This window comes from Desmodus rotundus, chromosome 6, assembly GCF_022682495.2.
Source record: "Desmodus rotundus isolate HL8 chromosome 6, HLdesRot8A.1, whole genome shotgun sequence".
NCBI lineage: Eukaryota > Metazoa > Chordata > Mammalia > Chiroptera > Phyllostomidae > Desmodus > Desmodus rotundus.
Window position 1 is genome coordinate 145,314,418 of NC_071392.1, and position 24,803 is coordinate 145,339,220.

General features: G+C 47.4%; 1 long non-coding RNA gene across 1 annotated transcript in view; it reads left to right on the forward strand.

Moving 5' to 3' along the window:
- The window catches only part of LOC123478348 (uncharacterized), a 112,805-nt gene that overhangs the window by 48,106 nt on the left and 39,896 nt on the right, over positions 1-24,803 (forward strand). Inside the window, exon 2 of the long non-coding RNA XR_006653525.2 lies at positions 20,968-21,035. This is a non-coding gene — a long non-coding RNA (uncharacterized lncRNA). The remainder of the gene's footprint in view (positions 1-20,967; positions 21,036-24,803) is intronic.

Sequence of the window (24,803 nt, forward strand, 5' to 3'; positions counted from 1 at the left end):
AAGTAGTGGCTAGGGTCATTCCCAGAAGTGCTTGATTTAACCCAGACAGGGCTTTTTGTGGGACCTCTTTGAGCTGGCTCCCTTCAGCAGCTGGGAAAAGAGCTGAACAGGTCGGACACAAACAGAATGAAGGAAGAGATGTGAGAAAGAACAATAAAGATGTCTTCCTTTCCCCCAACTCCAAACAGCTGTTCTTGGGAGTGGAGTAAGAGTTTTTTTTTCTTAAAAATTTCAGAAACAACAGATTATCCACTGCTGAGGCACACTACTTTTAATAAAAAGTATTTTGGGGTGAAATCTAGGGGGATGTGAAGCAGTTCCTTGTTTTTCAGGGTCTTGCCCGTGAGTCCTGTGGTTGCACGGCGCACCTCGGTTCTGGTACTCACTGAAGGGAGTTGCCCTGGGTTTCTTTTTCCTGGAATGAAGTGTTCCTTACCACCGTGAACATCTTTCACTGGGCTCATGAACAGTGTAGCGGAAGTGGGTAATAAACAGAATGCTGTCAAATATATATCTTCCCATAATAGATCCTATACCTTAAAATGCCTACAGGGAATCACTTTTTAAAATCTGGAACCTGCAGTAGTTTTGATATGACTGGTTGAGTCATGCAGAAATGATTAAAAAAAGAGTAATAAATTCAGATTTTACACCAGGCACCGAGCATTAAGCCAAAATGAAACTACCATACTCAAATCTTCTACAGCTTAGAGCTAATTAGACCTACATTTCCGAATGGCGTGAGCTTCGTGCAATGCGGCAATTGTTACAATAACGATATTCTCACGGAGTGCCAGGTGGTGATTTACACCAGCGAGGCCTGCCAGGGCTAATGGAGGTTGTAGGAGGAAGTCTCTGGGGCTCAGGAACAGGAGTGGGAGTTTAGCCCCTGGGCATCCCTCCCCATTGGATTGCGGGTGGTTGTGTGCTGAGTGTTTGGCAGGGCAGAGATATAGCTCAGGGGATAGTGATGTCCCCGTGCATTTTAATTACCACTGAAACATGGCCTTACAGATGATGACAGGGTTTTAGATAGATTTGAGGAGAAGCAATAATAGTTCGATACCTCCTGGGGTTGTTGGGAGGATAAAGTGTGACTATGTGTAGTAAGTGCTTAGCATAGTGCCTAGCACATAGTGAACAGTCAATAAATGGTAGCTCTTTAAGAAAATGCTCCAGAGGCATGGATACATGGAACAGACTGACAGCTGTCAGAGGGGAGGGGGTCAGGGAACTGGGTGAAAGAAGGTGGAGGGATGAAGCCAAGAAACCAACAACTACATATATGTATTTTTACATACATACATGAGTGTATATAGATACACACACAGATAAAACACATAGACACAGACAACAGTATGTTTTAGCTAGAGTGGAAGGGGGTGGGGAGTAGGTGGGAGTCGGTAAAGTGGGGGAAAATTGGCACGGGAGGAGACTTTGCTTGGGGTGATGAGTGCACGATGCAGGGTGCAGGTAATCTTTTGTTGAGTTGTACCCTTGAAACCTGTATGGTTTTGTGAACCGATGTTACTCCAATAAATTTTAAAAAACTAAATGCTCCATCTTTGGGTTGGAACCTATGGGTTATCCTAGATTGACTTTTGACTTTAAAAGGAGGCGCTATTTCAACCAATGCCGGGTGGTTAGTGACTCTAAGGCCCTGGATTTCCCCAGAAAATTACATAAGCAAGAAATAACCCAGGGCCTCTGTTGATCCTGGCTGATGTTCCACTTGTCGAAGTGTGCTGAGCTCCTGCCTGGGAAATACAGGCTTGATTCAGTGGGAAGAGTGAGCTCTCCCACCCCCACTCCTCCTTTACAAAGAGAGCCCATTGTGCTGGCAGGAAGAGCTCCAAACCACCTGTGAAGGGAGTGGCTAGAGCCTAGAACATATCCTGGTGGGTCATTCTGGAGACAAAGTGGGAAGGAAAGAAGGAATTCCTCGCAGATGCCACCCGGCGGCCTGGTGTTGGGAGGAGTCGGTGTGGACTGTCTTCCAGGGAAGCCAGATCGCCATCTAATGATGGCGATGACAACGATGTTATTTGTACTTTCTGAATTCTTTTCAGCTTCATTATTCAGGCCTTAAAAGGAAACTCGGGTATACTAAATGCTTATTCTCTGCCCAGAACAGGGCCAGGCCTCTCGTGAGTCTGGTCTTTTTGAATCCCCTCAGTGACCCTGCAGCATGGGCCTGGTCAGCCCCTCTCCCTCTGGGCAGGGAGACTGAGATCTGGTGTGGCTATGTGACTTGGCCACTAGGCCGCCCAGTTAATAGGTGCTCTGGAGTATAGCTCTGTTTTGTCTGGCACAAAAAGCCACGATCTTGCCACTGTCCCCACATGCCCCTTTGGGAACATTGTGGGGTTGCGTGTGCTCATTGTCCCCAGATGCTCTGAGTTTGTAGGACATGACCTCATACTTTTTGGCTACCGGTCAAGGAATGAATTAATCTTCCTACTGGCCTTGATTGATCCCCTGCCTGTGTACAGCACCACACGAGTCAGAGTGGGCATCAATAAAAAGTGTGAGGCAGGGTCCCTGCTTTCAAGGGAAGAGCACTCGAGAAGTGTGAGGTACACAGCACCCCACATTGTACAAAGACTAACGCGGCAGGCACCGCAGCCAGGTGCCAGGTAGCTCACAGCACCTACTTCCTGCACCTCGTGCCAGACACTCCTAATTCTTCATGGCATTCCCTCTTGTTGACTCTGGTCTTGGTCTCACTTCCCAGCTTTTCCCCACATAGTGCCCCAGGGGCCACAGCCATCGGATGTAGTCTCCGTCTGCTGTCAGGGTGGGTGTCAGTCAGAGGGACACCAGGTCGGGGGAGTCTGGAGGGGTTGGTGGGGGCTTCATGGGAGTGGTGGGTTGAAGCCCAGCCCTGAAGTACAGGGAGGATTTCAGGGTGGGATTGTAGGACAGGATATTTGGGGTGGAAAGAAGCACGCTAGCAACCCTGCTGAGTTGAAAGTTTGAGAGCAGCCTCCTGGGATTGGGGACAAGAGTGACTTTCCCGATGTGGATGCTCTTGGGGCAGAAAGAATGAGATTGAATAGCACTTTTTTTGACTAGATATTGACCTATTTATGAATATCATAGACTATCTGAGAGATAATAAGATAGTAAGATATTAACTCCTATTTATTGAGGTTATTGTGCCAGTCTTACTGCTACCGGATGCATGTATTATCTTATTTTATCCTCAGAGCAACCCTGCGATGTAAGTCTCAGTGTTCCTGTCGTGCAGAGGAGGGTAGCTAAAGCCTAGGAATGAGAGGCTACATAGCTAGGTATATAGCTAGTAGGGAGTGTTACTGGGACTCCAACACATCTTAGAAAATTTATCAGGAAAGTATCTGATACTGTGGGCTTTCTCTTTCCAGCATGTTCCTCCCCTGCACCTGTGCACAGACATATAAACAGGATATACATACACACCTACATATAATCTCACACATACAGACTCACACACACTGTGTACAGATGTAGTTACACATATATGCACATACATATACAAGCCACACACATACATATTCATGCGCAGTTATACCACATACATATATACACATATATATGTACCTCATACACACCACTCCTCTGGGTAGAGTCACTCCTCATTGATCCCAGAGGTGAGTATATGGCCCAGAACAGGCCAATCAGGTTTTCTCCCCGGGACTTGAACCTTGAGCAGAGACACCTAGAGACAGACGGAGGCTGTCATCTGACAGCAGTGCTCTTGAGAAGAGCCGTGAGTGACTGATATCTCTGAGCCGCCTGCTTCTTGTCTTTCTGGTGCTTGGTTAACTAGCTCTCCTTTTTATTCTGCGAGCTGTACAGTAAACTTCCAATAATTGCCTTTTTATCCCCTTAAGTCAATTTCTGTTGTTTGCCACCAAAGAGTCCTAATTGATATAAGTCATCTGCTTAGTTTGGCCAATGCCAGGGATGGGGTCTATTCCAGTGAGAATTATGGCCAGTGAAATGCTGAAGGCAAGGAAGGAGCATTTTGTTGCTTTGTTACAACACTGTCCACGGGGTAGGGTTATGATGTAAATGAGACTGATATATGAGGGCCTTCTAGAATTTGCAGTAATAAACCATTTACAGATGGGGCCAAGATAGAGTGCCCTTATTCTGAGTCTATTAATTACAAAGTCATGGTCTGATGCTAATTTTCTTGGTTGTAGCTTGTGTTATGTTTTCCCCACCCCTTTCTCTCTGGTACTAATGTGATGGCTAGGTAATATATTGCTTCCTAACACTTCAGTCCTTCAGCAGGTATTTACTGGAGCATTCCACATAGTGGCAGATACTCAGGAATACAAAGTAGTTCAAAATACAGAAACAACTTTTGAGCTGAAAGATACATGTGAAGTGGTGTAGTCCGAATCTTCTTATTCTTGTAGAAAAGAAACCGGAGGCCCGGAAAAGTCCAGTGACTGACGTAGTGACTGACGTAGGGTCACAGAGCACTGTGGCAAGTCTCTGTTGTGGGATGGCCTGTGACCTCAGTCTTATCTCCTAGGTCAGTGATATTTATGGTTTCTGTTAAGACTCTTAGAATCTAGATGGGGAGATAGAGCTTGCAAACAGGAAGCGATTGTCAAAATCAGCCCTAAATCAAGTAACCCCCCTCTTTCTCAACCGAGTAGCTCTGCGGAAACCAGATAACCCCATACATAAAGTTACCAGTGGTCCTCAGCTTAAGCTGGAAACAGTTTGGAAGCCCTTCCCTAGCGTCACTGGTTACCGCCCTCTTTCAAGCCCAAGATGGGATTTTAAAGGTGATCTCACCCAAGGGGAGAGCAGGATCTGTTGTGCCCGTGGTGCCCCAATGGGCCACAGAAAGTGCAGAGCCCTGCTTATACCCCATAGGCACAGAGAGCGTCAGTGGCTGAGAAAAGGAGGCAGGTGCCCTGTATGCAATGACTTGATACATTAATTCTGCCCGGTAGAGAGAAACGTGGGCCAATGGATGTCAGAATCTCACTATCTCATCCATCAAACGAAGACCCTAGCCTTTAATTACTATCTTAGGCTACCCCGAGCTCTGTCTGCAGCATAAGATAGAATGGACCATTTCTTCTTTTTGAAATTCAATTTTTCCTTGACTTTTTATGACACCAGAATGTCTTGATTCTTATTTCTGGTTGCTCTTCAATATATGTTTTGTGGGTTCTTCTTCACCCATCTTTCCTTTAAATGTAGGTGCCTACAAAGTTTTATCTTTGATATCTCTCTCTTTTTGGTTTGTGAGCTCTGCCTGGTCAGCTTTACCACAGTGGCCAGCCACTGTTCTGGCCCTCCCAGTACCTGTCCCCCCTTCCTTTAGTAAAAGCAGGTTGATTTGTTTTGGTGGAGCCAACAAAATCTCTACTACTCTCAGGATACGCGATTCTGGTGTGGTGGCAAATGTTTAGCAATGAGCAATCAGGGGGAAAAAGGCCGCAATGTGTAGCATTTCATTGGTGTAAATACTCCCACCGTGGTCATAACCTATTCATTCAATGCATGTTTATTGTGCATCTATTCTGTGCCAGGAGGTAGTGTTTTAGAGACTGGGAATCCAAAGGTGAATAGAACTGAAATAGTCTCTGTGCTCATGGAGTTTATATTCTTAAGAAAATAGATAATAAACAAATAGTCAAATGCACAATTAATCAGCAAGGTAATATCAGGTAGTACAGTGCTATAACATATAGTACAGTAGGATAAAGGGGACACGAGTGACCGAGGTAGGGAGCTGTCCCAGACAGTGTGGTCCAGGGAGTTGTCACCAGAAGCTGATGTTTCTACAGAGACCCAAATGAGGAGGGTGAACTAGGTAAGAACTGGGGGGACAGACTACACTCGCTGCCCTGGGACTTTTGCTGGTTCTACTGGGAAAGAGATGTTTCTTTCTTTTTTTTTTTTTTTAATTTTTATGCAGGGTACGAAATTTGTAGGCTGTCAGCCTGGTGTCCATTTTCCCACCCTGAGGGAGAGAAACACTGAGATAAAAGGTGGAGAGAGATGGATACCTGGTGGTAACACTGGGGCATTTGGAAACTCAACCATTTAGACACCCTTACCCAGCTGTTTCTAATGCAAGCATATCCTTGCATTCTTTAGACACATGAGTCTGTCTCTCTTTTTTAGTCCAGACAGTTTGTGTCTTAATGAATGTCATATATATATATATATATATATATATATATATATATATATATATATATATATGAAAGATATATTCCCACCCCATGTCTTCAACACTGCATACTGTAAATGACTCCAAAGTCTCTCTCTCTAGATTGGGTCTGATTCTAAACTCCAGATACACTTATGCAGTCACCTACTAGGCCTCTTCACCTTCAGGTTTTTGCGAACATCGCAAATGTAATAGGTATACATTTTAATTCATCATCTCTTCTCCCCAGTCTGCTCACTCTATTTTTTATTTCTACTCGTGGAGCCAAGCCAAAACCCTGGGTATAATTCTGTACTCCTTCTTCTTCTTCAACCCCCTTAACAAATTAAGCATGAATTCCCAGGGAATATGGCTCATAAATGTCTCGGGAGCACACCCTCTTCACTTGATTCCCACTACCAGCTCAGGTGCAGGATTCTCGCCTACATTACAACTCTCTTACTGTGTCTCTGAATCCACTCTTCCTCCCCTTTAGTTTTGTTTCCACTGTGTGGTCAGAATAAACACTGTCTTTTTATATTAAGATGTTTATTTAGAGTAAATGTGACTTTAGACCTTGTATTAGCTAGCATTCTCCAGAGAAACAGAACCACTAGGAGAAATGAGTAGAAGTTTTCTCTCTCTTTCTCTCTCTCCCCCTCCCTCCATGTGTGTGTGTGTGCGCACACACATGCGCATATACACTGATTTATTTTAAGGACTTGACTTACACGATTGTGAGGGTTGGCAGGTCTGTAATATGTAGGGCAGGCTGGCAGCTTGGCTGCTCAGACAGGATTTCTGTTACAGTCTTGAGGCAAAATTTCTTTTTTGGGAAACCTCCATCTTTTCAATCTTTGCTCTTAATACTCTCAATCAGCAGGACAAAGCCCACCCACCTTATAGAGTATAATCTGCTTCAGTTAAAGCTGACTGACTGTGTAAGTGAATCCCACCCACAGAACCCTTCACAGCAAAGTCTAGACTAGTGTTTGACCAGACAATTGGGCACCGTAGCCTCGCCAAGACGACGACGAAACTGACCATCAGAGACCTAGACTAGGTGTTACAGAACTGGCCACTCCAGACATTGAGAACTCCTGGATGATTTGAATAGTTCCTTGAGATGGCAAGTTGAGGCAGCTGAGCGTCCGTGGCATAGTTTAGTGTGCAAGAGAGTCATTGGGGCACTAGTTGTAGGAAGCTGGTTCCCTGACTTCAGAGGATTCCTATTCCCAAGGCCAAAGGTGGGTGTGGAGTTAAATTTGTGTCTCTTCAGTAAGATTTTTTATAAAAAGATTTTTTTATCTTTAGAGAGAAAGAGAGGGAGGGGGAAAGAGAGGGAGAGAAACATTGATATGAAAAACGTTGATTGGTTGCCTCTTGCATGCACACCAACCCGAGGACTGGGTCCACAACTCAGGCATGTGCCCTGACCAGGAATCGAACTAGCAACCTTTCACTTTGCAGGATGATGCCTAACCAACTGAACCATACTGGTGAGGGCACTAACATTCTTTTTTTAAATGAAATTAAAGACTATAGAATATATCAGAGGGCATCCCATGAGAGTGCACTTGGGAAAACTGGGGCATGTTGTAAAGTGTATTTCTAACTGTGGGTCACAGTCAAGGACAAAAAAAGTTTGTAAGTCCCCAGTGAGGCGTATGGTCAGTGTTCACCCTTGTGACATGATGTGGCAAGGGACTCTTCTCTTAATACATGGACTTTTATGCCATTGGCAACTCCATCCATTTTCTCCTTGGGCACTTGCATTATCTTCTGGTCTTGCTGAACCCAGTGAGTGTGGAGGAATGAAAAGTTAAGGCAGAGAGGGTATGAAACAGGGTACACAGTCCCCATTTGCACAAGCCCTGCATCCTCCTCCTCCCCTCCAGTGTCCTCACAGCCATCCCCAGAGTCCCTCTTTGCAATTTGTATGACTCTCTGTTGCCTGTACTGCAGGGACAGCAGGAGCCTGAAGTCAGATGTAGGGTCAAGCACCCCACAGAGCAGATAGCAATGGAAAAGTGTACTTTAATAACTCTTACTTCCCTATCAGCTCCGGGAGCTGAGCTTGAGATTTCCAGCACCGTTACTCCTCGGCTTCCTGGCCCCGGGGAAGACCTGACTGATGGCTTTGAATATCCATCAACAAATAATAAATAATAATAATAACCTGTCTGCCGCGGGCTTGTCGGAGCCAGGGAGGCTGGGTTTGCTGATGCTTTCTAGCTTAATACAACCTCAAAGTCAATTTTAAGCAGAAACCAGAGCAGCCTTGCGCTGCAGGAGTTTCTCCTTGTTGCTGTCCTTAAGCCTGGTTCCCAGGGTCAGGACCCATCTGGGGGCAATTGTGAAATGGGTGGTATGTCTGTGGCGACCCGGGATTCTCAGATCTGCAGTTTCTGTCTTTCCCCAGATGCACACTGTGTTCCCAGAGGTCCCCACTTCCCTCTTTTCTTCTAGGCTATGGGTTGGAAAAAACCCAGATTAAGTAAATGAGCCTGGAATGTAGGGTGTATCCCCGCAGGCAGACTTGCCCTCAGTGATTAAGACCTTGGGCTTTGGGGTAAGAATTTCAGGGTTTGACGTAAATTTCTATTCTTTCGTGTGTCTGTGTTTGTGTGTGCGTGTGACCCTGGGCATATTACTTAACTTTTCTGAGCCTCAATTCCTCATCCATAAACCAAGGATAATATTTAATAATAGTAATTATAGTAGGTAACATTTATTTAGTCCTTATTTCTGGGTAGTGTTTTAAGTGCTTTACTTGAGTTATGTCCTGAACTCCACAGGGGAGGTAAATTAGTTTCTTTGGCTTATAGATGGGGACACTGAGGCAGAGAGCATTTAAGGGAGGGGCCCCAGGCCACACAGCTGCTAAGTGGTGGGGCCGGGTCACTCACAGGGCTGAGCGTGCACTCCAGGTCTCCGCTCCAGGTCTCCCACGTGTTAAGCCGCAGTCAGCATGGCCAGGCTTACTTAGAATCTGGGCAGTGGGACAGGGTATCTTCCTTTAGGGTTCCGATTAGCCCAAAGTGAACACTTTTAATTCCAAACTTCCAGGGAGGTTGTTGGGGTAGATGATAACCTCTACTCCACTCACCCTCCAGACCAGCCTGGTATGCCTGAAAACCAGGTGTGGCCTTTGCCTCTCTCCAGTGTCTGCTCATTGATAAGAGAGACCTTGCATGTTGATATCTCTAAGCACCCAGCATTTTGAAACTCATCCTCAGTGTCCATAGAGTTTTAGAGTCTGCTCAGCATGATGAGTGAATGGGCTCCCAAGCCCCTCCTTCTCCCATCTGGGTAACACACGACCCAAAGTATCTCTTTTAAAACGCAGATACTCTTGGTGGAGAAAACTTTGAGGTCTCAACTCCTTAGGGTGCCTTCATGGATCAGGTGACTTTCTTCTCAGAGTGTGGAGCTATGCCCCCTGCACACAGGTGGAGGGCAAGCTGGAGCTAGGCGTTGGCCATTGGAGTTTGCCTGGGGCTGGCGATCCCGGGCTGGCCTGGCCCACAGGCCCCATGTGTGGAAGTGCTCTGGGCTCTGGTAGGAGGTGACATTTCTTTTTTCACTTGTGCTCAAAGACTGAGGGGCCCCTCTATTTTCTACAAGCTGGGAGCAGACCTGGGTATCTTGCATTTGAGGCCGAGAGAGGCCATAAACCCGAGATCTGTCCCAGCTTTCTGGCCTCCCTTGAGAAGGAAGCTTGCCAGTCCCAGGCGTGAAATGACCCAAACCCCAACCATGGGAAGCACATTCCAGTTGGGCTCCTGGAAAAGGATTCAGCCATGTTCGCCCCCAATGCGATTTAATGGTCTTATTTTGATAGCATTACGTCCTTATTTGATGGTTAGGAGAAAGAGCCTCACAAGGCCTCCCTGCAGGTGCTCTGAAAACAGGGCTACTGGCAGAGCCGCTCTTCCCTGCTCCGTTCCAGGGGCTTAGGGCTTTCAAGTGAGAACGAGGCCTTCACACGGGCCTGGGATGTTTGCAAGGGCAGGGACCCGGGAGGGGGTGGCAGTGCTTAAAGTTCTAAACAAGCCAGCTGGGGCAGGAGTGTGGATGGGAGGCAACATTATCTGGTGTGATTCTTTGTTTGCCCGGCCCCACCTCCTATTCCTCAGACCCACAGAATCACCAAGCTGTAAACCGCACACCTTACAAATCAGGGCTCCCTGACGTGGCTGGGGCGTTCATTACCAGCTGTAAAGGCAGGCCAGCGAGAGAGGTTGCTGTTCTGTAGCCCAATTTTCCATCGCAATAACCCAATTAACTGGTGTGTGTGTTTGTTTTACAAAGCTCCAAGCTACAATAAACCATACAGATATGCGGGCTGCAGAAAGCTCTGTAATTAGGACAAGGTGTGCAAATTAAACTACTCTTTTTAAACTTCAAACCAGCCAACTTCTGACATACTGTACTGCTGGGGCTTCTGGGACTGAACCCAATTAACATCTTAGTATTTTATAAGCATCGTTTTAATTGCATTTGTATGCAATCTTCTCTCCAAGTGCCTTTCAAGGTGCTAGTCCTTGTTCAGCTTTTATTACTTTGGTGATTTAAATCTTCTCTCTCGGAGGTTCCCGTTAATAATGACGGCCACTACTTCAAATGCCGGTCCAACATAAAACTCGTCTCTCAGAAGAGTTATGCTTTAAAAGAGTTACATTTAACTGTATTATTATGTTTCTAAGTTTTTCTCTGTTTCAGTATTATGCCTTTAAATATTTTTATCAACCTGTCAGCTCTTGTAACAGCTGGAAAAGAGTTTCTTTTTAGGAGTTCGTGCCCGCCCCCGGCTTACCTTTAGTCTGGAGGAAAGGTATTTGGATGCCATAGTGAGGAAGGGGTTATTGGAATGAGTAAGTTTGTGGCGGTTAAGTTTTCTTGTGGGCCGTGGAGCATCTTTGTCTACATCCTTGGGCTGGGACTGGCGTGAGGCAAGTGAGGCCTTTGCCCCCTGTGTGAATTTTAAAGGGGGCACCAAAGAATACCCCCAAACCATGCAGGGATCAGATAAATAACATGTTAATGCAATATTAAATATAAAAGCAGGGAAGTATGACTTGTAGACCCCCTGTCTGTTTTCCGTAAGTAAATCCACTTGGGAGCCGGGGCAGGGGCTCCAGGGTGGGGCAAGTGGAGCAGTGCAGCGGAAATGCCGCCGGGGCTCCTGGCTCGACTTAAAATCCGCGTGTTTTTCTTTGCCATTCATTTCTAATCTTAAGAAATATTGCATTAAGATGTTACTTATTTTGATTTCCGAGTTTTGGGTGCCCCCTAAAATTTTCACCTGGATGCGTGTGTCATTCACCTGGCCTGGCCAGACCCGGCTATGAAGCTACATGCAAGGGAGATTTTAACAGGGATTTAAACATATGAAAAAGTCCCGAAGGAAAGTTTTCACCCAGTGAGTCAGAACTATAGGGAAAAACTCAGCCTTACCACGCATGTTCACTTTCTACTTACAAGCACCCAGACAAATGGAGATGCAAACTCTTCTTCTTTATAACCCACAAAAACAAAGTATTTCCATGGTTTTCCGTTGGTGCTTCTTATTGTGGGAAGGAGTTAGGAAAAATGAGTACTAATGTTGTACTCAATTAAGATTTCTGTTATCTGGATAAAAATATACAGTCTTGAGCAGGCAGTGAGTCCTCCTGGAATATTTTAAACCTTTTTTGCTTGATTGAGTGTCTTGTCAAACAAAACTGGCAGCCTCTCTCCCAGAGCTGCCTGAATCTATGCAGATATGATTTTTATCATGCCTTTATTATGTGTAGTCTGTAATAAGGATGAGCACATATAAATCATCTCTGGATGGCAGTTAGGATGCAATACTCAAAGGAGAAAGACATTTCTGCTTTCAAATGTCTAGTGACTTCACATCGTACATGGCGGGTCTCCCCTGAACTGCACAATCTTCCATTCCACTCAAGCTGTTCTGTACAGTGAGACTTTCATATCTTTCTTTGTAAGAATCACCAGCGAGAATGGTGTCACTAGGACCAGAGCACTGTATCTTCTTGGCTAGTCTGATATTAAAGTTGCTTTTGAAAAGAGGCTCCTTCTGAACTTTGATTCAGGAGGCTGGTCTTCAGAGACTGTGGAGAGAACTCAGGTTTGGGGTCTGCTTCGCTCTAATGGGGCAGAGCCTAGGAGTGGGGAGGTATCAAAATTGTCGATCTGAATCTGCAGCAAGGACAAAGTTCACTTTTGATGACATTTCCAAGGGTCATTCTTTTCCCCGAGTCAGGAGCTGAGTCATAAATATCTCAACCTCCTCTCGATGACACAAGGGGTAATTTGGTATGGAAAAAACAACCAAACAAAAACTCTACCACAAATCCAAAGGCTTCAGACCCGGCTACTGATATTGTTAAAATGTACTGAGTACTTATTATGTGCCGAGTATTAAGCATGTCCTTGTACGATCTCATTTAACCTTCAGTAGACTGCAGCAAGGTAGGTACTATTAAAATACCCATTGTACACACGAGAGAAGGCTAGGCAAGTTACAGAATGAGCCCATGGTCACAGGGTGAGTAGGTGATGGGCCAGGATTCAAATCCAGGCACGCTAGTACCTGATACAGATTTCCATCCCCTCCATTTTCACTTTCTGCATGTTCTTGGGCCACTGCACCCTGCAGAACTCAGGAGGACCAGGGCAAGAAGGAAATAGCTACCCTGGCGATCGAAGCATGTAGGTGGTCAGAGGGTCTCAGCATCTCTCTTCAGTCACTGCGAAAAGGCAATCCATAGGCGTTCTTGGGTTGTGGTGTGTGTGTATGTAGATTGGAGGTGGCAGTGGTGACAGAGTGAGGTACGTGCCAGATATATTGGGAAGTCTATATTAGCATTTGTCTTTAGGAGCCCCAATTCTCTGGTCTGGACTTGTTTTGTTTTAGCACCTTCCCTTCCTTTCTCCAGGAGCCTTGGATTTGACTGCTGTAGGTCCACCAGACCCGTGTTCAGCCTTTTTCATGGTGAGGCACACACAGAAAATGACAAATGAGAACTTCATATGGGGGGTGGGGGGTCCAGCTGCCCTTGTGTCTGCCACCCAGTCACCCAGCTGGGGAAGCCCGTGCATCTCAGTTTTAGCACAGTGGTTGACTGGACACATCATTGGGTCCACCCCCGGTGCAAAGGGAGACATTGCGATATAGTAACTCTCACGGAGTCATGAGAGTTAACCAGTCAATACACACCTGCCCCGCACTTTGGGAACACACGTTTTTGAGACTGAGAAATATTTTAGGGCAAGGGACTTTTCCCAGCACCTGTCATCATTTGGAGTGGCTTCTCTGCCCTGCAATGGGAGGTGAGAGGTGAGGACTAGCATGCTTCAGGGACAGGGAGCAGTAAGATAAGGAAGGAGGCTTGGGGAGAGAGCAAAGAACAGAGAGAAGACAAAAAGACAGGAAGAGAGGAACGTTTCATGACTGGAGTCTTTTTTTAATGGGACTGAGGGGGAATGCTTGATCACAAACCCAGGAAGTGGCTGTGAACGGCACTATTTTCTACCTTATCTGCAGGCAGCTCCGGCCAGATAAGGGGTGTCACTGTGATTTCTCACTCTTGGCTGCTGTGGCTGTGCAGCTGTCTAACCCCCAGCCCGTGTCTGCGGACAAGCTTTCCTGGGCTTTCTCAGAAATCTCGGTGGTTGGTGCAGGGATTCAGACCTTGGAAATTGAGCTGCTGAGAGGTGAGATCCGCCTGGTAAGATGCGTGGTTCTCCATAGCTTGGTGGAAAAAGTGTTGCCTTGGAGGGGTCCCACGATCTCATCCTTCATCTATAAACTGGATGTGGTAATTTCTTCCCAGACCACCTTCCAGAATTGCCAGAGGTGATCCAGTCTCCACCAAAGAGCTTTGAACACAATTTCAGATTGGGGAGGGAGCCTGTGGGGAGGCCAGCTGGTCTGTCCCTTTAGTTCCAAGCAAGACGACGTGCCCTTAAGCGATTTGACACTAGGGACTGCAAATCGAATTCTGGAGCTCTCTGGGGTAGGCTCCCCACAGCCTCCTTCAATCTTGCAGCTGGGAAGTCCTCATTCACATTCAACCTAAAATTTGCTTGTGGCAGTAGGAGCTGTTACCTTTCTTTACTTCTGATATAGATGGAAAAAAGCAAGTTCAATGTCCCATAGGAACATGTCCCTTTATGTCCTAAAGACCAGGCAGAGTGCCTCCTACAGACTTCTCTCCCTTTGAGCAGAGGCCCTGATCTGAGGTCCTTTTAACTCACTTCCCAATCTCATTTTCTTTCCTTCAATCACTTGGACTGTTCTTTGTGGATGTTGAGGTTCCAGGTCCTCAACTTCTCTCATGTCCTGTGGCCCAGGTGTGGGGACATACCTGCCCACTCTTGGGAGAGGAGAGGTGTGGTGGAGTAGCTCCTGTGGCCAGCAGTTGGTGGTGGAGGGAGGGTGGGAATTTTGGCCACTGTGTCACTGATAGTGGACTTACAAGAGTCCTAGTAGCAGTCTCTGGCCAGATTTAGTCTGGCCTTTGGTCGCTGGAAACCTGTGGCAGGTGATCCTTGCTGATCAGCTTTATTGTTCCAGCCTGATGCAGGCATGGCCCAGATAGGCTGAACTCAGAGAGTGCTGACGTCTGCCTGTGGAAGGCGTTTGATATGTGCTTCAGTAATTGCTCAGGTGGCAGCCCGAGGTCAGCAGAAGAGTGACTGAGAAACAGATTCCAGGGTGCTGCTTCTGGGCTTTGACAGACAGTGTGACTTGGACAAGTTACTTGGCCCCCCTGAGCCTCAACTTCCTGACTTGTAAAATGAGGACACTGTGTATTCACGGGATGACATGAGAGAAAGACTAGAAGAGCATGTGAAAATGTGGAGGACAGTTTAACTTGTAAATCATATAAGGGATGATGATGATTTTATGAATGTTATCATTCAACTCACTGAACAAACTTCTCTGTGTCTTTGTGCAGAAACAAAGGGAAGCGTGAAAAGTCCTTGTGTTGGATTGTCCCCTCAGTGTGGGACGTGGCCTTTCCACAGGGGAGCCCCAGAACGTGGTGAAGTTCATCACCTTGTCTGGCTGGGCCTGGAAGGTCCGGCTGGTTGGGGTGCCCGTGCCAGAGGGGAACTGAGGTACCATTCATCAACGAGCATTTTGAGTGTTATGCCAGGCTGTTCGAGGGGCGATTGTCTTGAAAACTCTCTGGGGTTCCAGAAATGGGTCCGACACTGATCCTGCATTCCAGAACTGCCCGGGGCTAATCCTGTTTTCATCCCATAGGCGTTTATTGGGCTGCTCTGTGTCAGGCACTGTGCTGGTGTTCAGGGTACCATGGTAAACAAGGCAGATGTTGTCTCTGCTCTCCTGGAAACTGCACTGGGAATGGCTGTGGGTGGGCTTTCAGGCATCCACAAATTTCCTGAAATTGGGGATGAAATTACCTGTGTTTGTGCAGTTTTTTTCCCCCCTTGGGGAATGTGTTTATATCTTTGATAGGATTTTAAAAGCGGCCCAGGACTCTTCCAAAGAGGTTAAGAATGATCGTGTGGTGGAGAAGACAGGTGGTTCACATGGAACAGTAACTGCAGGGCGGGAAGTGTCACTGTGGGCATGCCCAGTGGGGTGCCTCCTGTCAGCAGAGCTGCCTGGGGAAGGTTGAGTGGAGACGGGTAGACTGGACCTGATTTTTGGATGATGGAAGAGGGCGGTTCAGTGCCTCTTTGTCCCTTAACTCCAGGAGAAACCAATCACACTGTGGTCTGTGGAAACAGCGCCCCTTGTGGTTGAGCAGTGCACAGTCTGTGTGCCATATATGGTGGCTCTGACTTGGCTGGGGGAGAAGAACCCTCCTCATGTGGTTAAGTTGTGGCTGTCTTGAGCAAGTCATCCCAATTGCTCCTTTGTCATGTGATGCATATGGAACAAAAGACCTGTAGAAGAAACACCAAGGAAAACTCAATAATGTCACCGCCTATGGAGCAAACTTCAGTGTGCAAATAGCATCGATTTTCTTATTTTTCCATTTAATTGCTTGAAATCCTCAGATGCCTTATTAAAGGAAGCTCAGCATCTCTCATCACCCCTTGAATTGTTCCAAACCCCAGGGCTTGCTTACTTAGCACAAAGGATGGCCTTTCTTTACTGGGGACTCGCTGAGGAGGGAATCGGAGTACGGTCAGTCTTCTAGTGATGTGGTTTCTCACTGGCCTCCGGTGTGACCCGGAGAGCATAGCTCTGCACCATTCTCGGGCGGGGCTGCACTCAAATCTGGCCTTTGTGGCTCCAGGAATGCAGGCTGTCTTGGCTCACCCTCACTTGCTAAGATGTCTTCCGGTGGTGAAGTTGTCAACAGCATTATTGATTAAGACTTGGCTTCCAAGTCTATCCCTTCACCAGCCTAGAACATCGATCCTGCTTTCTCCTCTGACTCCCTGCCCTGGAGAGGGGCTACTTCTTTCTCAAACCATCAGAAGGCAGAAGGTTTTCTTAAGTCTCTGTCTCTCTTTTGAAGAACATCCCCTTCCGAGATATATACTATGACATGGCTGGTGACTTCTTTCACTGAAGAAAAAGAAATGGCCCAAGAGCGGTGTCTGGTAGGCAGTCATCTGATGGCTCTCTGTCTGCAGACAGGCTTTATGGGCAAGGCAGTGCAATAGGGAGATCGTGAGCTTTAGAGTAAGAAGCTGGGTGTGGATGTTGTGCTGGGTCTGTGATCTTGGGCAGTTCGCCGAGCCCTCTCTGAGCTTCAGTTTCCTTTTCTCTGAAATCTTTAGGTATTGCCTACCTCAGAGGGTTGTTACACAGATTAAATAAGATGATACACATAAAGCACCTAGCACTGTGCCTCGCGTAGTGGTAGACTCAATAAACAGTATCTGGAAGTAGTAGTAAGAGAAGAGGGAGAGGAGGAGGAGGAGAAGGAAAGGAAATCGGATAGGTGGCTAGAATGGAGGGGACTATTCTAGGAGGAACTAGTAGGAGAGAGATAGCCAGCACCCAAGATCACCCTGCTGCACTCCTGTTTTATGCACCAGAAGCCACCCCCCATTCCTCATTTTCCTCAAAAGCAGACAAACTGGTAACCAGGGCTTTCCCCCAATTCTAGACAGCACAGGTACCACCTTCTCTCACTGGGCACTTTTACTTCCCAGCTTTCTCAGTGGATGGGATTCCTTTGACATCCTGAGCTAGTTCCCTCCATGAGGCCTCATCATCCCCAGCCTCCAGGCAGCCCAAATGCATCCCTTGCCTTCTCCCTGCCAGAACTGTCCTGGGAGGTCCCAGCCAGCCTCCCTCCCACTCAGCTTTGCACAGCTGGCTGGTCCTTCCTACCTGAGCCTTGCAGGACTTGGTGACCCTCGGCCCACTTTCCTATAGCCCAGTTCTGCCAAGGCTCATTGCTGGGGATGAGGGGGCTCTTTCAGCAGCCTTGGGTCCTCCAGTGAGGTGTCCTATGGGATTGGGGCCTCTGGCCAACGGATGGCCCCAGGAACTTGGCAACAGTTGTCAGACATGTGTTCCAGGCTCTGGTTGCCCCAAATCCTGCCCATGACCTGGGATGTGCTTCAGTGAAACTTGACATTTGTATATTGAGCTCTTCCTGGCATCCGCTGGGCAAAGAAAGAGTGATGTTCTATGGTTATGGCATTCCCAGTAGAGACAGAGGGACCCAGATCCTCTCTGCCTGTCTAGGGGCTGGCAAGCTGGACTCAAGCAGGGCGCTGTCTTCACCCTGAAACCAGTTCTGGTCATGGCATTGCTTGGGGCCTCCGTTTCTCATGCTGTCTGGCCAGACCCTCTGATAATTAGACAGTAGTTCCAGCAAGTCTAGGGACGAGGGGAGGAGCACCGTCCCTTCTCTCACTTACATCAGCGTTAGGTCTACCTACGAGTTGTGTTACCTGAGCAAATTACCTCTCTTCCAGCAGGCTTCCGCAACTGTCAAGCAGCGATAGTAACAGTTGTTGGGGTAACACAGTGCCTGGCAGATAGTAAGTGCTCAGTAAACATTTGTTCCTGTTGTGATTTTTTTTGCCTGACAGCTCTTTTAATTTCCCAAAGCTTCCACCACCTCTTACTTAAAACTTTAAACCTTACAGACACTCTTTGTGGGAAATTAATCCCATTTGACCGAGAAGTAGGATGACTTGACTGAGGTGATGCCATCAGCCAGGGTCAGGTCAAATCATATTTTCTGACTTCCAGGGATGCTCCCTCCTGGAACCAAGAGAATAAATCCAGGGATTTTACTGTCTCCAGGCACAGCCCACACTCAGGTTTCCCACAACAGGCTTCACTCTTCTTGGCATATGTTGATTCCTTGGTGAGGACTTGAGGTAAAATCTTGTTCCTCCCTCTAGGTCCTACTCAAATTTTATCGACTATGTAAAGGAAATTCTTCAGCTCCTCAGGCTGCATGAATTCCTCTTGCCTTATATTTTGGACAGATATCTAATTTGGCACTCGATAGCATACTGTAGCTCAATTATAATTGACCAAGAACTTTGTGTAAAAAACATCTTATACATCTTTGTATCCCAAGCTGTTCAGCATACTTGCTCCCTAAATATCTGTTGAATTAGTAGTACTAATAACAGCAAAGATAACTGCGGTCCCATTTAATCCTTATAACAACCCTATGAGCTATATTCTGTTAGTCTTCCCATTTTTTGGATGGGATACTGAGGTTTACAGGAGTTAAGTAACTTGTCCAAGGTCACACAGCTGGAAAGAGGCAGGACTGTGACTTGGAACTAGATTTTAGCATCTTCTCCAGACCTGAGCTCTTAACCCCTTCTGGGTTCTCTTATACCCATTCGTGTGGGACTTTTTCCTCCCAGTGGTCAACACCTACCCGAAACGTTCCCAGAAGCTGGTGTAGGTTGACCTGCCAAGGGCAACAAGTAAGAGGAAATTGGGGAGTTGTGAGCTGAGTTGGAGAAGAACTTGAACGAGGCTCATTGCCTCTGTATGAAGTTAAGAGGTCAATGTCTTCAACTCCTCCCACGTGCCTTTCCCTGTGTAGCCCCATGGGTCAGTCACACACTTGTGCTTGCTGGAGAGCCGTTGAGAAATGGAATCTATTCCCTTGTAGTTGACCTTTTCCAGGGCCCTTAAGACATCCGGTCTTCAGCATGCCCCATCACCTGCAAGAGCTGAGGGGAATCTTTTCAGCAACACTCCTCTCCACTTGCATCAGGTCAGTGGAAGCTGCCAGTGTTTAACCAGGACCCAGAGTTAGTTCTCAGTGGCCGACTCCAGAGGGAGAGTTCTGCCCGGAGAAACCGGGGGTAACTTCAGTGGGCCAGAAACTGTGGACGCATAAACAGTGGGGAGCTGGAGCTTCTTGGGTCAGGGGGCTGCAATGAAGTGGCCTTTTTTGAAGGCCCTCAGAGGAGGTCACAGAACTGTGTTTGGGCACAAGGACCATTGTGGCATGTCTCTTAGCCCAGATTTCTAGTTAGTTCAAGGAAGAAACCCACGGCTCCTGCCTGCTCAAGGCCCTCGTTGCAAAGTCTTAGGACTAGAGGGAATGTTAGAGACTAACCCAGAACATGTATAATATTCACCTTTCCAGTCCCCAGTCCTGTGCCCTTGGCGATGGCGGCTGTCACTAAATGATGGTAGTGTTCTCTCTGGAAAGGCCCAGATGCAGCCTCAGAGCCTTTGAATGCCTGGGGACCCAAGCAGTCATGGCATTGGCCATAGACCGCAAGGAGGACTTTTGGCTTTTAGCTCGGCTCTCTTCACACGGTTCCTTCCTGTGTCTGTGGGGATGGGGGGGGAGGGGCTTCTGCAACCCTGCCTGGGAAATAGAGGAGCGCCTGCCTTTATCTGGACGTCACTGGTAGCACTCTGAGGAGTTGGGAAGGACACTAGATCAACAATGTGAAGCCAGGGTCTAGGCTTGATGTTGCTCTAAAGGAGCCGAGTGGTCTAAGGCAAGGCTTGGTCTCCCCAGGGCTCAGTTGGCCTCAACTGTAAAACAAAGGGCTTGAGAGGCCCCCAGGGTCACCATGGACCTTCTTTCGGAAGTGTGGCTTCGGACTGTTTTGATGTATTGGGGCATGTCACGGCGATCTCTGATCCCTGCTAAAAGGAAGCAGTCTTTATGTGCCCTACATTACTGAGGGCAGAACTGTGACAGTCACACTGCTCTGTAGCAGACATTGGCAATGTGGACCCATGGGGACTCTGTCGCAGCATCCTTTTCCCCCTTTCTGGCGGGGCATCTAGGCAGCCATTACCCATTGATCCAGGCTTGCAAGGGAAATAAGAATTATTTGCCATCTGTTATGGGCTGAATTTTGTCCCTCCCAAAAATTTATGATGAAGTCCTAACCCCTAGTACCTCAGAATGTGACTATTTTTGGAGATGGGGTCATTACAGAGGTGGTTAAGTTAAAAACGAGGTCACGGCAGGGGGGCTAATGCAACATGACTGGTCCTCATAAGAAGAGGAAACTTGGACAGAAACACGTGTGCAAGGAAGACGATGTGAGGACACAGGGTGAAGATGATCATTTACAAGCCAAGGGGAGAGGACTGGAGTAGATCTTTAGTTGTGACCTTCAAAAGAAAGTCACCCTGCTGTCACCTGGAGTTTGGACATCTAGCCTCCAGAGCTATGAGAAATTAAATCTCTGTTGTGCAAGTCTCCCGGGCTGTGGTATTTGGTTATAACATCCCTAGCAGACTTGTATGCCATCTCTTACCCATATGGAACCTGGCAGGAGAGGAGCAAATAAAGAAACAATCAGAACGGTTCACTCTGCTCTCCTTCCCTCTGCAGAAGCCTGGCCTCGAAGACAGTGAAGAGGGGAAAGGAGAAAGTGGAGAGGTAGTACCTCAGTTCTATGGGTAAGTCCTTGAACTTCTCTAGATCCTGCATCCTCTTCTTTAGAGTCAGACATTTTATATCAAAGCAGATGTTTTCAGATTCCTAGTGCTTCAGAATTCTTTATTCAAACAAAATCTTAGGCAGAAATTTCACAAGTAAAACCTAGACAAACAAGAAGCTGTTCTGGTAGAGGTAGAAGGGAGGGTGTCTTGGGCCTCTCTTTTATCCTCCATTCCCTGGACCCTTAGCAGAGCTAGACCCCCATCCGAGGTCAAATGTTCTGCAAATCTAAGACCCTTGGAATATGGGACCCTTGAGAGAGGATCAGTCTCTTAATTAACTTAGCATAGTGTCAGGTGCACAGGAGGCACTCGGTAAATGTGAAAAGAAGGAAGAAGGAAGAAATGACAGATAAAGAAAAGAGCAGCAAATATTGTTCCAGCATTCTAGATGGGAGGAGGGCTGAGCCATGTAGATATCTCTAGGATGTTCAGTATTATTTGCTTTGGAAAAGTCCCTGAAGCTCCTTAGCATCAGGCAGAGCCTGTTGGCTCTCCTAGAACTTTTCTTGCCTTTTCCAGAAACTAAGGCCACAAACTAAAACTAAATCTGACACCGGAGAAATGGACAGTGATTGGAAATAAACTTACATCTCCAACAAGACTAAAGGGTTAAAAGCGCTGTTTCAGACCAACTGGGGTCTGACTGGTGGAGAGTTAGTTACAAGGAGCATTTGGGAGCCTAGGAGCCTGGGAGGCTCTCTTCTGGGCTCTCACTAAGGGTTGGGCATTTCACCTGCTAGATGGCGCTGTCCTCCAAGGAAAGACATCAGCCCTGCTCCAACTGGGGCTTGGTCAAGGAAGCAGGAACAGCCGAAGTTAAAGAGAATGAGGGGCAAGAGATAGAGAGGAGGGATGAAGAAACCCTTTCCCCAGCACCAACTCCCCTTTCTGTGGTGGTTCTGGTTCCCTTTACAGCTCTTATTTTGCAGTGTGGGGGTGTTTCATGCACTACATCTGGAAAGTCACAGGACCTTTTGCTCTGAGCAAAAGTGAATAAGAAATCTGTGTTGTGTGTATGTGTGAGTATGTGTGTGTGTGTTGTGAGAAGGGGGCAGCGATGATCACTGAAGTCCTGCCCCAAGGCTGCAACTTACAAATGACAGGTCCCATCTCTGGCCTTTGGCCTTGGCTTGCAAGAGATCAGTGGGAAAAAGAAACAGTCAGTCCTTTCTTCATCCTGCGCCAAGCTAGATGCCTCAAACTCCTGGTCGCTTTACTCGGAAGCCTTCTAGCTCTGCTGCAAACCACGGGGGCAAATTGTAAGGGCCAAGACTCCCTCTCCCTGGGCAATGTCAGTGTTAAGACGGGCAGGCTGGCTCCAGGTCTGCCTGTGGGATCAGGACACAGCCTGCAAGGACTCCCACTCTATCAGGAGCCAGAAGGAAGGAAAACAAAGATAAGGGGGATGGGAGGGGGTTGGAAACCAGGAGGGGACCTAAGGGGAGGGAGGGGAGGGCTGAGGAAATGCAGGAGACAAGGGAACAAAGAACAGAGGTGAAAGGTGAAGGGGGTTGGGGAGGGCTAGTGGGCCACGTGGGACCAGGTGTCCAGAGAGAAAGGAAAGGGCTGCAGAGAGGAGCACAGTGGAGGAGAGAGGAGGGACCGACGGGGGAAGCAGGGAGACCGGGAAGCTGGAGTGAAGCTTTCACGTCAATGCTAAAGCTGAGAAACTGAAAAGGCAAGGGAAGGAGGCTCCACCGGGCAAACAGGAAAACGGAGGGAGAGGAAGTCGAATAATTACAGAAACCTGACCACGAGTCCGAAAGGAGGGGAAAACCAGAGATGGAGAAGGTGCAGAAGAGCAGGGCAGGAGGTAGTGGTGAGGAAGCTTGGAAGCAAGAGAGAGGAGGCAAGGGAGGCAGAGAGCAGAGCCAGGCTAAGAAAGGGGGGGAAAAGCCAGGAGATGGAACAAGCAAAACAGCACACAATCAGGGAAAGAGCCATTAAAAGAATGCTTACCTTATAGTCGTAAAAACTGGAATGTGTGTGTTTTGGCCTGCGGCCATTGCCCAGGAAACACAGTGTGGCTTTTAAGCAAATTGTGGAGCGGTTGGATCCACATGTTAGTAGCTTGCCCTGGTCTGTGGCTGTGAAATGCAGCTGCTCCTGCTGGGAGCTGCCCACTTGCTGCCCGGCAGCCTGGCAGCCTGCTATTGGGGACATCTATGGAACCTGCAGTCCCTCCTGAGGGTCATCCCTGCCCAGTTCGTGGTGCTCCCAGCTCAGAAACGCTAGCTTGTCTTCCAGGGCAATTGCTTCCCTTTGCAGGGTGGCCTGCTCACTGTCCCTTGAATCAGTAGTCCCACTGAGGATGTTTCTTGGTGGGACTGGTACGGAGCCTCTGGGAGGTCAGAGGGCGAGGCATGTTAAAGGCAACATAGTATGGAGGTTAGGGGGAGGGCTCCTGGAGTATGATGGTCCTGGTTTTACCATTTTACTGTATAAACTAACATGCTCCTCAGTGTCTTTGAGCCTCAGCTACTCATCTGTAAAACTGGGCTCATAATCACGCCTATCTGATAGGATTCTGATGGGGCGCAATGAGATGATCCGTGTGGCTAGCAGACTGATTAGCTCACACCAAGACTCACTAAATGTTGTTATTTTTGTATAATTATTAAGGACCAGATAAGAGAGAGAGAGAGAGAGAGAGTGAGTGTGTGTGTGTGTGTTGGGAGACTCAATCCTTGAGTGGAGAGTAAGGGGCTTAAATTTGAAAGTATTTTAGCAAGGGGGCGATCTGTGCAAATCATTGTTTGGGAGGAAAGGTCCAGCAGTGACGTGTGGCCTGCTCTGGGGGGAAAGGCGACCACTTCGGTGACCAGAGCATGCATGCCAGACCCAGCGCCTGCACCAGGAGTGTGGTCAGCTGAAAAAACTGAGAGTGTTTTGAGAGGCAAGCCAAAGACAAAGACCTTCATGACTGTGGATACACAGGTGGAGGGAGAGGGACATTTTAGCGTGACTCCAAGATTTGGGGGCCTAGAACAGGGTCAGAGGGAGCTCTCTAGCTAAGAATAACTTTGTACATTTTAAAGGATTGTGAAAAAACAAACGCAAAGAAGGACGTGTGACAGAGACTGTATGTGGCCTTCAAAGCCTAAGATATTTACAATTTGCCAGACCCTTCACCTCTGGTGTGGCTTGGGCTATGGGAAGACTCTACCCAGAAATGGGGCAGCCTGGAGGGGTTTTGGACAGAGTGCAGTGTCCCGCAGAATCTTGGAGCATTGCGACTAAGGCTGGAAGGAGGTTTGTGTGAATACTACACCAATTTAAGAGTCACATTCATTCCCCACTTTTTTTTTTCTGAGTATGGGCTCAGAAGGCAGACCTGGCTGAATCCCTGCTCCATCTTCCTACCTGTGACCTTTACCAAGTTATCAACCTTTTCATGTCTCCTGCTTGCTACTTATGACATGGAGATGCTAACTGTACATAGGACATTTTTTCTGGAGGGTTGAACATGATAAGACATGTAAAGCATTTAAGCAGTGTCTGGTACACAACACATAATAATTATTAGCTTTTGTTATTATTGAGAACCTAGAAACCCAGAGATGGAAATGAACATGGCATATGTTTGGTAAATAAGAGTAAGCAGATATCGCTTGCCGTTATTATTACATCAATATTATCACTCTGTTGCTGTTACTAGACCTTGAGAGCTGACTGTGGGACCCTGGTATTCTCATCTGTAAAGCATGAGGTTTGCTAAGATCCCTT